This window comes from Chrysemys picta, chromosome 13 (assembly GCF_011386835.1).
Source record: "Chrysemys picta bellii isolate R12L10 chromosome 13, ASM1138683v2, whole genome shotgun sequence".
Classification (NCBI taxonomy): domain Eukaryota; kingdom Metazoa; phylum Chordata; order Testudines; family Emydidae; genus Chrysemys; species Chrysemys picta.
Window position 1 is genome coordinate 45,834,964 of NC_088803.1, and position 15,364 is coordinate 45,850,327.

Sequence of the window (15,364 nt, forward strand, 5' to 3'; positions counted from 1 at the left end):
GTTTCCATCTCCCAGCTTATGCATGGTTGGTCTTGAGCTTTTGTCATTTGCTTTGAGATAGTGGAACTCTTAGCAACAGGGTCTAAGAATTATTGGAAAGTACTGGGGCCAAAAACATTCACGTTTGGATGCCTAACCTTTAGGACCTAAATAAGTAGCCTGATTTCAGAGATCCTAAATACCCATTGTTTGCATTGAAGCCAATGAGAGTTCTGCCTGCAAAAGAAATACAGGTCTGGACTCCAAACATCTGTCAAGTGTGACAATGAAATTCCCCACAATGATTTTTTGGATTTCCCCCCTCCATACACAAGTGTTTCACTCATGCTTTCCACTGTGCAGCCAGCCCATCTGCAACAGCCTCTTCCTCGGGCAACTTCCACCAATTGCCCACTCCCAGCCACTTTTATAAAAAAGTTGGGAAATAAGAGATGCAGCATCCATCTGTACATTTTTGAAGCATTTTAATGGGTTTTGATTATATTTGCCGCTAAAAAATTTTTTCCTTAGCACAATCAATACAAAAAAAAAAAAAAACAGGCCAAGAGCACTCAGCTAAACAGGTGGCATACAAAGGGATGAATAGTTAAGCTAACTAACAGGTAAGTAGGGTTGGTGCAGAGGAAGTTTTTTCATGCAGCACAAGTTATTTTAGTTCCACTGTCACCAGGGCCCTCCATGCAGAGGGAAGGGCAGGATTTGATCTCAAGGCACATCTTGGATGGTGCTGCAAAGGACGTTGGAACTGGAATTGCAGAAGGGGGTGTTGCAGAGTTCCTTCAACAGTAAGCAACAGAGCAGGTCACTCAATGATTTAAGTCAAGCCATATCCACTTCCGGAACTGATTCAAAAACCCACCCTTTCATCCCAAGAACAGGTCCTGTTAAGTTTTAAAACTTAGTAAAAACAAAATCTGAGATCTACCTATTACCTTCATGATGCTGGGAAAGGTCTCTTCAGTCCATTGACTCTGTGCAGACTCTTGCCATCAGTGGTGCCTAACTCAGCTCTGTACCCTGGAGATCATGACCCCATGGACATGCTGTGGTCGAAGTGAAACAGCACACAAGTTAGAAAGAATCACAAGGCTTGACTCATCCAGCAAGGCTTCCCTCTATGCAAGCTCGCCTGGTAAATAGCCACTTAGACTAGTAGCACTGTACTCCTGACCCTTACCATGATACAGAGACTTGCAAGCAGCGTATAGTGGAACGTTATATGTTTAACCTACAGAAAGCCCGTATATTAAGGTGTTGGGGAACCCGTCCCTACAAGCCAGATCATGCAGCCCTTCAGGACAATCATCAACTGCCTAACTATGGGTTGAGTAAAGGTAGTATGTTTTAGCTCTATAAGATTGGAAGGACAATATTTTAGGAAGAAAAATAATTAAGTTTACTCGACAGTAGGATAAAGACCATTCTAGTCCTGTACTCATTAATACAAAATGCATGTTGCTTGATATTAGGGAAAAACCTTAGAAACAATACGTGCATTAGCCTGCACCTACTTTAATTTAGATCAGATGAAATACATATTAAACCAACATGGTCTCCTGTTTGCCTTCATAGATGTTTAACTGATAAGAAAAATAACCACTTTTCTGCATGTCTGATGGTTTATCAGGGGAATACCTCACTATGACAAGTTACATTAGAACACAACTCATGTGACTATGTGCAAGAGACTAGCTTAATAAGATCAGTTAAAGAAACGCAAGATACAGGGAGTCTTTTGTGATTTGGGAATCTCGTATCTGTCAAGATACTGGATATTTGAGCTGAAACAGAAGTGACAAGGAGAAGTGGAATACAGAAAGAAGGGGTGTCAATATTCCCAGTTTAGAACCATCACCCTGTGCAGATTCTTCCAGCCAGTGGTACTAGTTCTCCCATGAGCTCTAGGTCAAACCTGACAGACAGAGGAAATCCTCATTCCCCATCCATAGTCATCACTGATCAAGAGACGTAGGATAGGAGACCTTTAAGCTGAATCTGCCATGAAACTGGGGAGAGACTCAGACGGCTAGGTCACACCATTTAGATCACAGAACAGAAGTGTGGGTGGAATTGGACCTAATATGGGGAATTCCCAAGAAGGATTGTGCCTATACGCCAGGGGCAAAACCCTGCCCCAATAAAGTCAACTTCAGTAGGACCAGGAGTTTGCTCAGGGTATGTACAATGGAGTAGATTTCTTGCCAGTAAGTGCAAGTCCTTCATAGGCCATGAACTCACATCCCCATCACTTTTGGGGTGTTGTTCCCACATCCCCAGTGGCACAACAAGCAGATTTTTTAGCCTCTGAGCACAATCAGGCCTGCTATCGTGGGACTTCCTTGTGCAGCCATGCATGGGTCAGGGAAAGCCCCTCCACTCCTCACTCTAACAAGGACCACACAGTCTGGCCCAGAGAAAGCAGGAACCCTCTTAAATAAATAAATTAAACAATCAGTTTGTGAGCACCTATAGGTTATTCAGGAAGTAGTAATAACCAGTATATATTTCTCAAACCAACAATTTCCTTTGACAGGGTTACTGGCATAATGAATGGGGAGAGAAAGGGAATCAAACATGATATCTTGATTTTAGAAAGGCTTTTGTCCCACAATGCATTCTCCTAAGCAAACTAGAAAACAGTCTAGAAGATATTTATCAGGTGGGTGCACAAAGGGTTCCAAAACCATACTCAAAGAGTAGTTATCCATGGCATGCTGTCAGACTGGGAAGATGCAGCTCCTGGGGTCCTGCAGGGATCAGGCCTGCGTCCAGAATTATTCAATATTTTCAGTATCGGCTTGGATAATGGAGTGAAGACTATGCTTATAGAATTTATGAATGACAAAAATGGGAGGAGCATTGCAAGCAGTTTGGAGGATAGGATTAGAATTCAAAACGACCTTGACCAATTAGAGAATTGGTCTGAAATCAACAAGATGAAGTTCAATAAAAACCAGTGCAAAGTACTACACTTAAGAAAAAAAGAAGATCAAATGCACACCTACGAAAGAGTCTTCAAATACGTTAAGAGCTGTTACAAGGAGGACAGCGATCAGTTGTTTTTCCATGTCTACTGAAGGCAAGAGAAAAAGTAAGGGGCTTAATCTGCAGCAAGGGAGGTACTGGTTAGATGTTGGGAAAAGCTTTCTAACTATAAGGATATTTAAGCTCTGGAATAAGCATCCCAGGAAGGTTGTGGAATCCCCGTTGTTGCCTAACCAGTTCTTAAATTCTAGACACCTGTCAGCAATAGTCTTGGTTTACTTGGTCTTGCCCCAGCACAGAGGATTGGACTAGATGACCTCACAAGGTCCCTTCCAGCCCTACATTTCTGTGATTCCCAAAGATAGCGTTTTCTACTGTGACTGAGAAAGATCTAGAGAGGCTAATCATCCAGCATCTAATCCTCCTAGCGTCTGAAATACAGGCTAACAAAGACAGTGGACAGGGCGAGTATCACTCAAGCTTCTTGTTTTCACTTGTAGCACACAAGTAGACTAGTACATGCCAATATTCTAGCTCCAAAAGTGTCTGAACATTTGCATTCCTTTCTCTCTGCTTCATCTCCAGGCTATGTAGCTCCTGCCAGCTGCCCATATGTGAGAGGTCTTGGCAGGGTACATGAGGTTTTCCTCATTTGAGTCAAGATCCTCTCATTATGTAGGTCAGGCTAAATTTTATCATCTGGCACAGGGTGAAATGGATGCAAGCAAAGAAGGTAAAAAATGGGCTAACAGATGGATTTCAATTTACAGACACCTAAACTAGGACGTTTAAGCCATCACGAGAGAAAGCATCACACACCTTTTCTGTATTAAACCAAAACGCCAGGATTGTGCTTTAGCTTATAAATGCGGTACATAGTTTGTCACTGAATGACTCTAGCTAGTTGATTTAGTAACTTGTTCAACAACAATGAATGCAAAATTGAGACTGACACTGTTACTCCAACACTAACCAGGAAACTTAGAATAATATAGTTGACGCAAAGGAGACTCCTTTGTGTAGGAATCTATTATGGGAAGATATATTGCCAAGGCACTGCTTCATAACCCATTCACTGGGCATTTTTGTAGAAGGTCTATTAAAGCTATACCACTGGCACCAAAGATTTATTTTACATGAAAAGGATGTTGATAATTGTAGAGGGGGGAGTATTCTAAACAATAAGCAAATCAAGAAAAATGCACCACAGGAGCGACTAAGAAACGGTGAGTTAATATTTTGTTCTATCAGGGGCATTTGGAGACAGGTTGGCAGCTACTGATTTACAGAGCTAATACAGACCTTGTGTTGCCTATTAAAATCCTCATCATTACATGGCAATCGGTAGCTACCGAAATGAAGGACATATGCACTGAGCAATTCTGGAACTACAGGGAACTTTTACTGGGAGCGTAATTCCATATGTTCCTTGAGACTCCTTATGCTTGGCACGTTGCACACACCTGGTTAAAGTTAACGTGATAACCATTTCCCATGGTTCAGAGGGGGATCAGTTTTCCACCTCCAACTCTGAATAGATGTCGTTCTTTTTGGCTACTTTTATTTAATACTTTGAAACTCAAATGACAAATTTAGCTAGCCCGGTAAATAAGCTCAAACTCCAATCTTGCACAGACAGCATGTAATAGAAGCACATTTGTTACAACTCTATCTTTAATACCTTAACTAGCATTTACTTTCAATAGGAGCAACACAGTTGTACGGAATATAAATTCCAATTAAGATTAGGGACCAGCATTGCCAATAATAGATCTAAATATCTGCCAAATATTCGTTTATATCAGTGGAGAGCAGGCTGTATTGAAACACGTATGTCCTTGCAGGTATAGAATTTTAAATCAAAGTAACATTGCATGAAGCTAGATGCTGATAGTACTTTGCTTCACAGACAGTATTATGCATTGAGCTGCAATTAGTGAGTCACCAGGGATACTTCTAAGACTCCTCAGGTCAAAAAAGCTAATTAACCTTCCTCCTGCATTCTGAGCAGACTAACAATAATCAGAGCCAGATTTCCACCCCCCTCTCCCCTAAAATGAGCTATTTTTGTTTTAAAACTATTGGTGGAAAATTGTGTGTGTGGGGGGTGAAGATTTAAAAAAAAAAAAAGGGGGGGGGCAGAAAATCCACTGAAGAGGCCAAGGACCAATCCAGTGACCAGCATTGTTTATATCAGTGATCCTTTGTTTAATAGATTTTTACAGCACACCCAAGATAGGGATTTAATTAACTCTCCATTTACATTACAGGTAACAGCAGACAGTGGTGACTGACATGTGAAAACAATTGTAGGTATTTGCTTTGACATGGTATGCAAATGCAACAACATTTACAATAGCTGCCCTTGCAAAGTAGCTGCATCTAGTCATCTAGACCCATGATGCAGAGTGACACAGATATTGTATTATGTCAATAGGCATAGTATTATGACAGGTCAGGTGGGAGGACGCCTGTGGAGATGAACTAACCTCATGCAATGCTGTTGTGTTGAAAGAGACAGCACCTTATTTGGGGGCATTTACCTGTAGGTAAACAGTGCTTATCAATTCTCCAAATCAGTGCCTAGGGTGTCACCTGTAGAACATGCTAAATATATTTCTATGGAAATTGGATACAAGGAGGAAATGCACATGATTTTTGGGCAGCCTCATTTTGCACACAGTACCATTTGCAAAGAAATAGACTGCAAATCTGTCTGACTCCACGGATCAAAATTATACCAAGCAAGCACACTGACACACCCAAGCCTTCTGCTGGTGCCAGCACCAGTTCCTACACTGCCTGTTTCCATGCAGCTGCAGTTGAAAGTGGGGATGACACTCATGTCTTCTCTTTTCCTGCTGCTGTTCTGACTGTCTTGCAGAACCTTCCTTCAAGTAGTCAGTGAGCAGAGCACACAACGAGCCTCCCAAAGCGAGAAGAGAAAAAGCGCGATTTCTATAGCAGTGGCATGATACTGTAATAACGGACAGCAATGTGAATTCCACCTGCTCATACGCATAACTTCATATAGATTCTGAGCGTTAATCATCTAGAGGGTAGGGTTGCCAACTTTCCAATTCCAGAAAACCCTTGCCCTGCCCCTTACCCGAGGCCCCACCCCTTCCCAAAGCCCTGACCCCCACTCACGCCATCTCCCCTCCCTCTGTCACTTGGTCACCCTAGCTGCGGGAGACTTCCTGGGCCCATCACCCAGGGGGCTGCAGCACTGCCGTGCCCGGCATGAAAGTTGGACCCCAGAGCGAAGGGGCTGGAGGCTGGCTGCCTGGCACTGAGGGGGCTCTGCTCAACCTGGGCTGCTGGCTAAGTTTTATTGCCTTTTTATTTTCTCTGATTATGATGGTGCCCAGGAGGACTCCACTCTTCCAGGTGCTGCCTAAACCACTCAGCCGGTAGGGGAGGAGGATGGGCTGGAGGGGAAAAGATGGAGGGGGGTGGAAGAGAGGATGCAGAGGGAAAGAGGCCAAGGACAAGAGCAGGGTGAGGGGGTGAGAGGGGGCAGTGAAGGAGAGAGGAGGGGGGCATGGGGAGATATGAGGGGTGGATGGGGATGCAGGGGGAGGCAGAAGGCTACAGGTGCATGAGGATGTGAGGGGCACGGGGTGTATAGGGACATAATTGGAGTGCAGCAGTGTATGAGGTGAATAGGGTGCAGGGCTGTGGGGGGGTGGGGGACATGGGGGTGGCAGCTCTGGGAGGTGGAGAGGATGGGTGAAAGAGCGCTGTAAAGGGTACAGGGCTGGGAAGGGTAGGTGTGGAGTGCAGGGCGGGATGGGACGGGGGAGGGAAGCAACGAGGGGGTGTGACAAAGTGGGAATGTTCTTAATGTTCTCTTTGAATACTGTGTGGGTGCCTCAGTTTCCCCTATGCATTTCTTAGGTATCTAGGTGGGGGGGGGGGGGGAAGAGAGAGAAAATCAGGGTGTATGATTGTTGCAGAGCCCAAGAGGGCCCCGTGATACTGTCTGCACAGAGAATGGCCGGCACTCTGTCTCCTGGCAACTAATGGCCTGGGCCCCTCCTCTGCAAAGATGCCAACTGAAGGTGTTGAAGAACAAAGATCAGGTGACCTCCTGGCCCAGGAAAGAGACAAAGGCCAGTGAGGAGGGGCTGGAGCGCCTCAGCTTGGAGCTGGCTGGGGATGTGTGGGGAGGCACAGACAATCTAGCCTCCCTGCCCCCCAAGATGGACCTAACGGAGGGGGTCCTGTTGTCTGTACCTGCAAGATGTGCCTTGGATTTTGTTCCTGTGGTCTAAATAAACCTTCTGCTTTACTGGCTGGCTGAGAGTCCTGGTGAATCGCTGGAAGCCGGGGCTGCAGGGCCTTGTCTCCCCCAAACTCTGACAGGGGGTGGGATGGGGAGGGATGCAGTGAGGGGGATTGGGGTGCAGGGCTGGGGGGGAGAGGAGTTGCCCAGAGTTCAGGGCTGCTGGGGCCAGCGGCGGACTCAGGAGGACTGTCCTGGGCCGGGGGGCGATGCTGTCAGGCCAGGCCTGCCCCTGACTCCCTGAGGTGGCTGGGCCAGGCCACGCGCTGGGTTGGTCTCATTCTCCGCCCCTCCCCTCCAGCAGCCCCCTTCCCAGCACTCGGAGACAGGGATACCTCAAATTCCTGGGTGCTGGCGATGGGGCGACAGACCACGGTTCGCCGCAGAAGCACATGTCGCAGCTTGAGCCCAGCCACAGGAGGAGCCGGAGGAGGAGAAGAGGGCCGGCAGCAGTGGGAGAGGCGCACGCCATGACCCCTCAACAGCCACCTGCTGAGTGCTCGCGAGTCACGCTAGTTTGTGCCCTGCCCTGACCCAGCCATTGGGAGTAGTGTCTGCGGGCGGAGTACCATGCAGACCTCCCCTGGCTGCCACTAAGCCTAGGAAGCAGACATGCCCACTGCTTCCCGGGAGCTGCGCGGCGTGGAGCTGTGTGGCACTGCCAACTGGATAGTCAATAGCTCATTCAGCAACACTGACTGGAGCCGCCCAGATCCCTTTTTGACCGGGTGTTCCGGTCAAAAAAATCCAGACACCTGGTCACCCTACTTGAGGGACAAGTCACAAATGAATCTGACAACTGTCTTCATGGATGCCTCAATATAATTCATTGTATTGTATGTTGAATCACATCCTCTTATCATGCGATGTCTTTGTGTTGGATTGTGAATTTGACCAAAGTACATGTGTTGGCAACAGATTGCTTGTGTTCCAGTACAATAAACAGATTCAGTAATGCCTGCCCAGATCACTGCTACCCAACAAGAGTGGTTGAGACAACCCTGCAAAAGCAGAGTAGTGCTGGGACAGTGCCCAAGAGCAAGTGGGACCCATCTGAATTTTAGTTTTATGCTGGGATTTTTGCAGTTGCTACCACAATTATGTTTGAAGACACCATAGTAGGAGCAAATACGTGCTAATCCAAAACATGGAATGCAGTAAGTCATCATGCATTTTACTTTTAAACTGCATTGGCTAAACTTGAACTCAGGTCACAAAGCAGCTGATCCAAAAAACCCATTGAGACTTTTTTCATTGACTTCAGTTTCAATCAATCAGGGCCTAAATTCTGATCTGTATCCATATTTTGAACTCTTCCAGGTTCAGATCTAAGGTTTGGGTTGGACACCCCTCTAGTATTTGTTAAATTTACACATATACCCCTTACTAACATTACATCCAAGCTACTTTACTGGTATACTGGGTATTTTAGGGCCTTAAGTATTTGTTGATTTAAAAAATAAAATAAAATAAAGAGCTTTAGAAAGACTTTGAACCTGGGTCAGCAGTAGACACACAAACAGGAGCGAAAGTATGAAAGATCTTCGTAACTACCACCCATATTCTAGAAACCCTTTAAAATAGCAGCTTTTGTTATTAGTTTCTCTGGCATTTAATGTAACAGTACTCATTTAGTATTAATGTGGGTGTCATGCGCACTTGTAGTAGATTGCTGTCCAAATTCAGCCATAGTTGCTTGGATTATTATTTTAATGTAGGCTTGAACAAGCCACATAGAGGCAAATGTGAGCAGGCTATCATGTGCCTATAAGGCCACAAGGGCATCAGAACTGCAGCATTTCCACGGCTTGAGAGGGCTATGCTGTGCTCAGTCTGCACGGCTGGATGTTTCCAGCCATTACTTCTTACTGTGGAAGAGAGTGCAGCACCAGGGTGGATGGGGACAGGCTTACGCCATTGGCCCATGTACAGCGCAGCAGCATTGGGTGAAGACCGCATTTGAGTGGGAGCAAGAGCTAATTCCATTACTGCCTAGGCCCCACAGTAGTGACTGCATTGCTTCTGGTGCATTTAGGCTGAGAAGCCATCCTTCAACCCTGCACATTTGTGGAGTTGTGTGAACACAGCCGGTTTGCTTACTTGTGCCATCTTGTATGCACTCTCTTCCAGGACTTAGCAACTTAGGCTGCTATCTGCAGAGACCCCTAAGGGAGTTTGACACCCAACTGACATTAGGATTTGGGCCTCTCTCTCACAATCTGTCGAAAAGCCTGGCTTCTGTGCCTCAGTTCACTAATGCATAAAAACAAATTACCTACCCAACAAGGGTGTTATGATGCTTGATTTAGTAACATTTGCAATATCCCTTTGAAGTCTTTGCATCAAAGGTGCTAAAGAATGCCAAGGGGTATTAATAATGGTGCTCATATTCTGCACCCAACATTTAAAACAAAAAATATTACAAGGAAGAGATGTTGGGGTAAAGGGGGGCTAGAGTTCCTATAGTGTTAAATTAAAAAACCACACACACACACACACACACACACACACCCCACTATTGTCCAAGCATAGGTATACACTTTTGGAATGGAGGGGAGAGAAAAGAGAAAACTCTGGATCCATTGACATGAACGAGTTGAATTTAAGTAAGAGAACAGCGTTAACATTTTCAGTGTTGTGCAATGCAAACAGCCTAATCTCAGCATTTGAATTATTTCATAACAGCCAGGCATATCTGTAAAACTAATGTTTCAAGCTCCTGTGTGATAAATTAAAATAATTCCACTCATCGTGCTGCAAAACTAGCAGTTCAGTAGCTTTTGAAATAGTACTTTCAAGATAAAATATGTACTTGTTGTTTCTGTTTTTTCTACAAGTGCTATATCTCCTTCACAGCTGTAGTGATAGGAAAACATTTTGTGTAAAATGTGTGTTTTCCCCTGACATTTAGAGGTCTTGCGAAGTGGTTTATTATAGATCTTGTAGACATTTGGATATTTAATTAAGTGTCAGAAACACATTCTCTGTCCCTGTATGAATGAATACGAAGAGTTTATTTAGTCACAGTCTATTTGTTATTCTTTTTCTGTTTCTCACACCAAATTATCAGTTGGAAAGTCAGTCATCACAGACACTTAAAATTTTTAGGGGTCAAAAATCTAATTAACCCGTAGCAACTGTGCTGGAAATGTTGAATAATGTGAAACAAGTTCTTACAAGAACCTATAGAATCATTCAGGCTTAGTGGTATCTTTGCAACTGGTTTTCCAACTGACCTTTAATGTCATTTTCAAAACACCCACAGACCACCAGAAGAGAGGAGTGGAAGCACTGAGAAGAAAGAAGCCAAAAATAGTATTAATTTTAGCAACCAAGTCTTGACTGCAGCCTCTACTCACTCATAACTGTGGCTGGGCATCGAGGTTGTGTGTGGAGCTGTGAGGTAAGGGCAATGAGCAAGAACTGCGGTCAGTAAACTACTCACAGCAAGTACATTATGCAGAATTGAGCCTATAGTAAGTTATTGTTGAATGTAAACATCTGGCTGTTAGAAGAACTTGCCCTTCCAGTTTTTAGTGAACAAGGGAGACATGAGAATGCGAAATAAAACAGAAAAACAATCTGAAAGTGAGATTCTGGAGGGGTTTCCTTCTATTTAGGCTAGCAGGGTATGCCCTAAGATTCCTACATTGACTGTGACTTTGCATGCATTCAGATTGGGGAACAAATGCAGAGTTTGCTTGCACTGCTGATTGGACAACAGTAATGTACATTATCATCTCGGTTTTCATTAGAATCACTCACTCTCTAGTGGTAACCTGTGAGACTGTTTCAATTTGTTCTAGCTTCCAGTGAAGACAGTGACTTCTAGTTACACCCAGCCATACTGTATATGAGCTCACATATGCTAAACCAGAAGAGGTTAAACACCTCCCCACGCACAAGCACTACAGTACAATGGATGGGCACCTATCAAAGCCATGTGCTTGTAATTGTCACAGTACATTGCCATACTCACCATCCTGGAGCAACTTCCTGTGGCAAGTCCTGGCATTTCAGCTATAGCATCTTCCTGTTTCTGCTCAAGACATCAGTGGTCTGGACGCTTAGCTCTCCTACCCCTTCCAGGGTTACAGTGTCCCAAACCTTCCTCACTCTGTTATAGAGCTCTGCCTCTCAAGTCTCTCTCCTCTTGAGCCACCAGGCTTCTTCTGCACTATCTGTCTTTTCCCAAGCCTGCTTTAGGAGTCTCCATCTGGTCTCTCCCTTCAGGAATGATCCCATGATACAAGTTCTTTCCTACAGACCTCTTTGTAGGCTGCTTTCCTCAGAAAAAAACTCCTCCCCCCAAATTTCCTCTCATTACTCTGCAGTCCTTCCTTTATCCGAACCACCCAGACTGGTTCTCCCCAGCTGGATCTAATCCTTAATTATGTGTCTCCCCTCCAGGTGCCACAGAATGGGCTAATAGGGAGTCCCAGCTCCTCTTAACTCTTTCAGTACTAGATTTCCATGAATGTTACCTATAATGGTGGGGGAAAATTGTCTTGTTTACATGTGTATTAGAATCCCCAGGGAAGTGTGCAGACCAAAGGAATTAATGTCTGAACCTTAGTGGTTGGGATGTCTGTGTGAATATGGCTGATGTGAGGACAAAACAAAATAAGATGCTCCGAATTCTGCTCATAGCCAATGAGGTTGTAGGGATATACCTGACAGCAGAGTTAGGCCTACTATATTTGTAACCCCCAGAATAGTACCTTTACTGATGGGGCAATAAAACCTGTAAATGGCCCTTTTAAGGATCTCTTTAAGTTTAACAGCTGAGCATAGGAGTAAGGACTGAGTGGTGATGTAGAGCATGTAATGAGCATTGCGGGGGCCACCAGGCTTTTAGGCCAAGATTAAAAAAAAAAAAAAAGACTAGTGATTTTGGGTGCCCAAATTGAGACACCTTAAGGAGGCCTGCTTTTCAGATGGCTGAATCTGAGCATTTTTTTTAAGCTTTGTTGAACTAGGCTGTTTTGATTCTTTGACTTTTCCTCTCTCTTCCCATGTTACTTTCTTTCAGTTCCGTCATTCTAGTCCTTCTCTGTAGGTTAGATTTGGAATTCAGTTATACTTGTAAACTGCAGTGAAATTATGACTGGAATCAGTGTTTCTTGAGGCTTGGATAGAATAAGGTAATTCCAAGATATACTTTTCATTTGTTAAAAACAAGAGAGCATGTGTGTGTAAATGTGCTGCTAGTGAAACTGAGATCTCTAGCGTCAGCATTCAGGTTCTGTGCCAGTTTCCCCTAAACAGTTCTGCCACTGCACCTCAATCCTGATCTACAGCACTAACCCTGGACTTGCTCTGAGCAGAAACTAAATTGTCATGCCAAATATGTACTGCATTCTCTCTCCCATTTTTGCCTCTGCTTGGCTGTTTTCCATTTACTTCAACCAACCTCTGCCCTGAACTCCTGTAGACTACACAAACTATGCTTGTGCACTGATAAATTGGGGATTGTTGGGGGAAAAGAAGTTTCAAAGTGACACACATTTATCTGTGGGAAATGGGCACACTAAGGGGTTAATGTGTACATGTTATGTTAAAGTCAATTTAACAGATAGGTATATACTAAATTTAAAACAATCATGTGTCTAACTTGGGCATGGATATTAGATGATGTAGCAGGTTGCTAGTGTTTGCCTGAAACACCCCACTCTGCCAGCCGTTGTTCTTTCTGGGGAAAGTTAATTTGGTTCTGATTACTTATGGTTGCCGGTGGCTTATTATCCTACCCCGATTTAAGGAAGGTAGGAGTGTCTTTATAAAGACAGAAGACCTAGGCTGTGGGCTTTGCAATTGTGATGGAGGAGCCCTAGGATTAGCCAAGCCTAAGGAGAGGTCATAAACAAAGCTTTATTTTGTATTATTTTTAATTTGTGTGTTAATAAAAACAAACCCCAGGAAAGGGATGACTTTGGACTGCGCCTAGTGTATGGGCAGTATCTGAGAGCAGGTTGGGAATGGCACCTTCTCACATCGCAATTCAGGAAACTGAGCCCAGAGAGACGGGTATGGCCCTGATTCGGCAAAACACTAAGGCCTTGGCTACACTTACCCGGTAGTTCGGCGGCGAGCGATCGAACTTCTGTGTTCGACTTATCACGTCTAGTCTGGACGCGATAAGTCGAACCCGGAAGTGCTCGCCGTCGACTGCGGTACTCCAGCTCGGCGAGAGGAGTACCGCGGAGTCGACGGGGGAGCCTGCCTGCCGAGTGTGGACCAAGGTAAGTTCGAACTAAGGTACTTCGAACTTCAGCTACGTTATTCATGTAGCTGAAGTTCCGTACCTTAGTTCGAATTAGGGGGTTAGTGTAGACCTGGCCTAAGCATGTGCTTAAGTCCCATTAAAGTTAAAGTTAAGCACATGTTTAAATGCTTTGCTGAACTGGGGCCTGGGTGTGTAGCTGACAGTACCAGATCTACAGGTTAATTACATACCTAGATTAGATGTCAGTCTAATTTTAAAAAAAATTCCTGCCTGAATATGTATATATCTGACTCCACTTGTTTCACATGTCACTTGCCTCATCATGAGGTAGGGCATTGGAATTACCCTCCCGGATGCAAATAGATAAACTGTTTTCAGATTGATCAGAATTGGTTTTCAATTTGAACACTGAATATTGATCCATAATCTCTGTGAAAGAGATAGCAGTGGAGCTAGCCAGCTGGCATCTGCAGAATTGTGAAATGGAGGATACCATGACCCTAACTGATTGCACTGGGTAATTAGTCACACAGTGACTTGCCTCTTCAGGGGGAAAGAATGGCAAAGCAGAAGGATGTTTAGAAAACGCGATGAGCTTCCTTCTCAGAAAGACCAATATCCTTTTCCAAATATTGTTTGCAGCACTTTTAATCACATCAAAAACCTGGAGATTCTTCAGCATGAAGCAGCAAGCATTGCACTGCGCTTTGTACATTTTTGATGCAAGCTTCTAAATGAAATGACATCCTCCTTATTCCATATCTCACTGTCTGTGATGAAACAAAACACATTCCACAGCAGACAGCTAAACTTGGGGAAAACATCCAAAACCTACTGGGAATATTCATGACTGGTTTTTTTGTACAAATAAGTGTATCTGTAAAGTTTAATACAAATCAGACTGCACTGAACATAATCTGGTGAGTACTGTAATGAAATCTGAAGTTTATTCTAAAAGGAAATAATCCTTTGACTTTTTCCACGTGTTCTTTGTGCCCCAAAGTACAATAGTTGTTTAAGACAGTGAACTTGTGAGATTTGATGTTTATATTACAGATGTACTCAACAGAGAACAAAGGGGTTAAGCTTCTGCATAGGAACAATATTCATTCTTTGCCTTAGAAGTACAGGGCATTATGAAAACTGAAAGTCTAACTAAGCATACATTTTAGCAGACATTGATGGGTGGGTGTGAAGGGAATTCAGCTGTTAAAAAAAAAAAAAGAGAGAGAGAGAAATGTACAGCTTGCCTTGTATACAGATGGGAATTACCTATGCGGTATACTTTGACCTTCCTTTATCCTTTAGGGGGTACTTAAACATAGGAAGTTTTAGGTATGTAGGGCCTGTGATCTGAGGTCAAAGGATGAATCTAAAAACTTTCTGCAAATGTTCCTTTGAGTCTTTGCCATCACAAGGCATTTTATAATAATTTAAAGCTACTCTCCAACATGTTGGACATCATATTGATATCAGCATATAATTATTATTTATTTTGCATCAGACTGTCCATTATAAATGATAAACATATCCATGATATTGCTTATCAGGGCAGGAATTCTGCTGTCCAATGTTCCTATTAATTCCAGGGGAGTGAAAAATAATAAGGAAAGTCAATGGATGCATGAAACTAAACAGAGAGAAAAATGAATTCGATACAACTGCCATGAATAGTAATAAATAAATCAATCAAACTCAGTACACACATTTTAAAGCTATTATGTTTGTTTAGAAAGCGACAGTTGATCTTCGCCACTTGTGCCAATGACAACAGGGGTTGCTCGGGCAACAAGTTGCATAGCAAAGGGAGGAAGGAAAAGCTGCCTAGCAAAACCTGATGTGTCAGTAGCAAAGGTTTAAGTGGG

At 43.8% G+C, this 15,364-nt stretch overlaps 1 long non-coding RNA gene across 2 annotated transcripts in view; it reads right to left on the reverse strand.

Annotated features, from left to right (window-relative positions):
* LOC122174503 (uncharacterized) overlaps positions 1-11,599 on the reverse strand; it is a 162,529-nt gene extending 150,930 nt beyond the window's left edge. For both annotated transcript variants that reach the window (XR_006176422.2, XR_010592320.1), the window contains exon 1: positions 11,253-11,599. This is a non-coding gene — a long non-coding RNA (uncharacterized LOC122174503). The remainder of the gene's footprint in view (positions 1-11,252) is intronic.
* Positions 11,600-15,364: the final 3,765 nt, after the last annotated feature.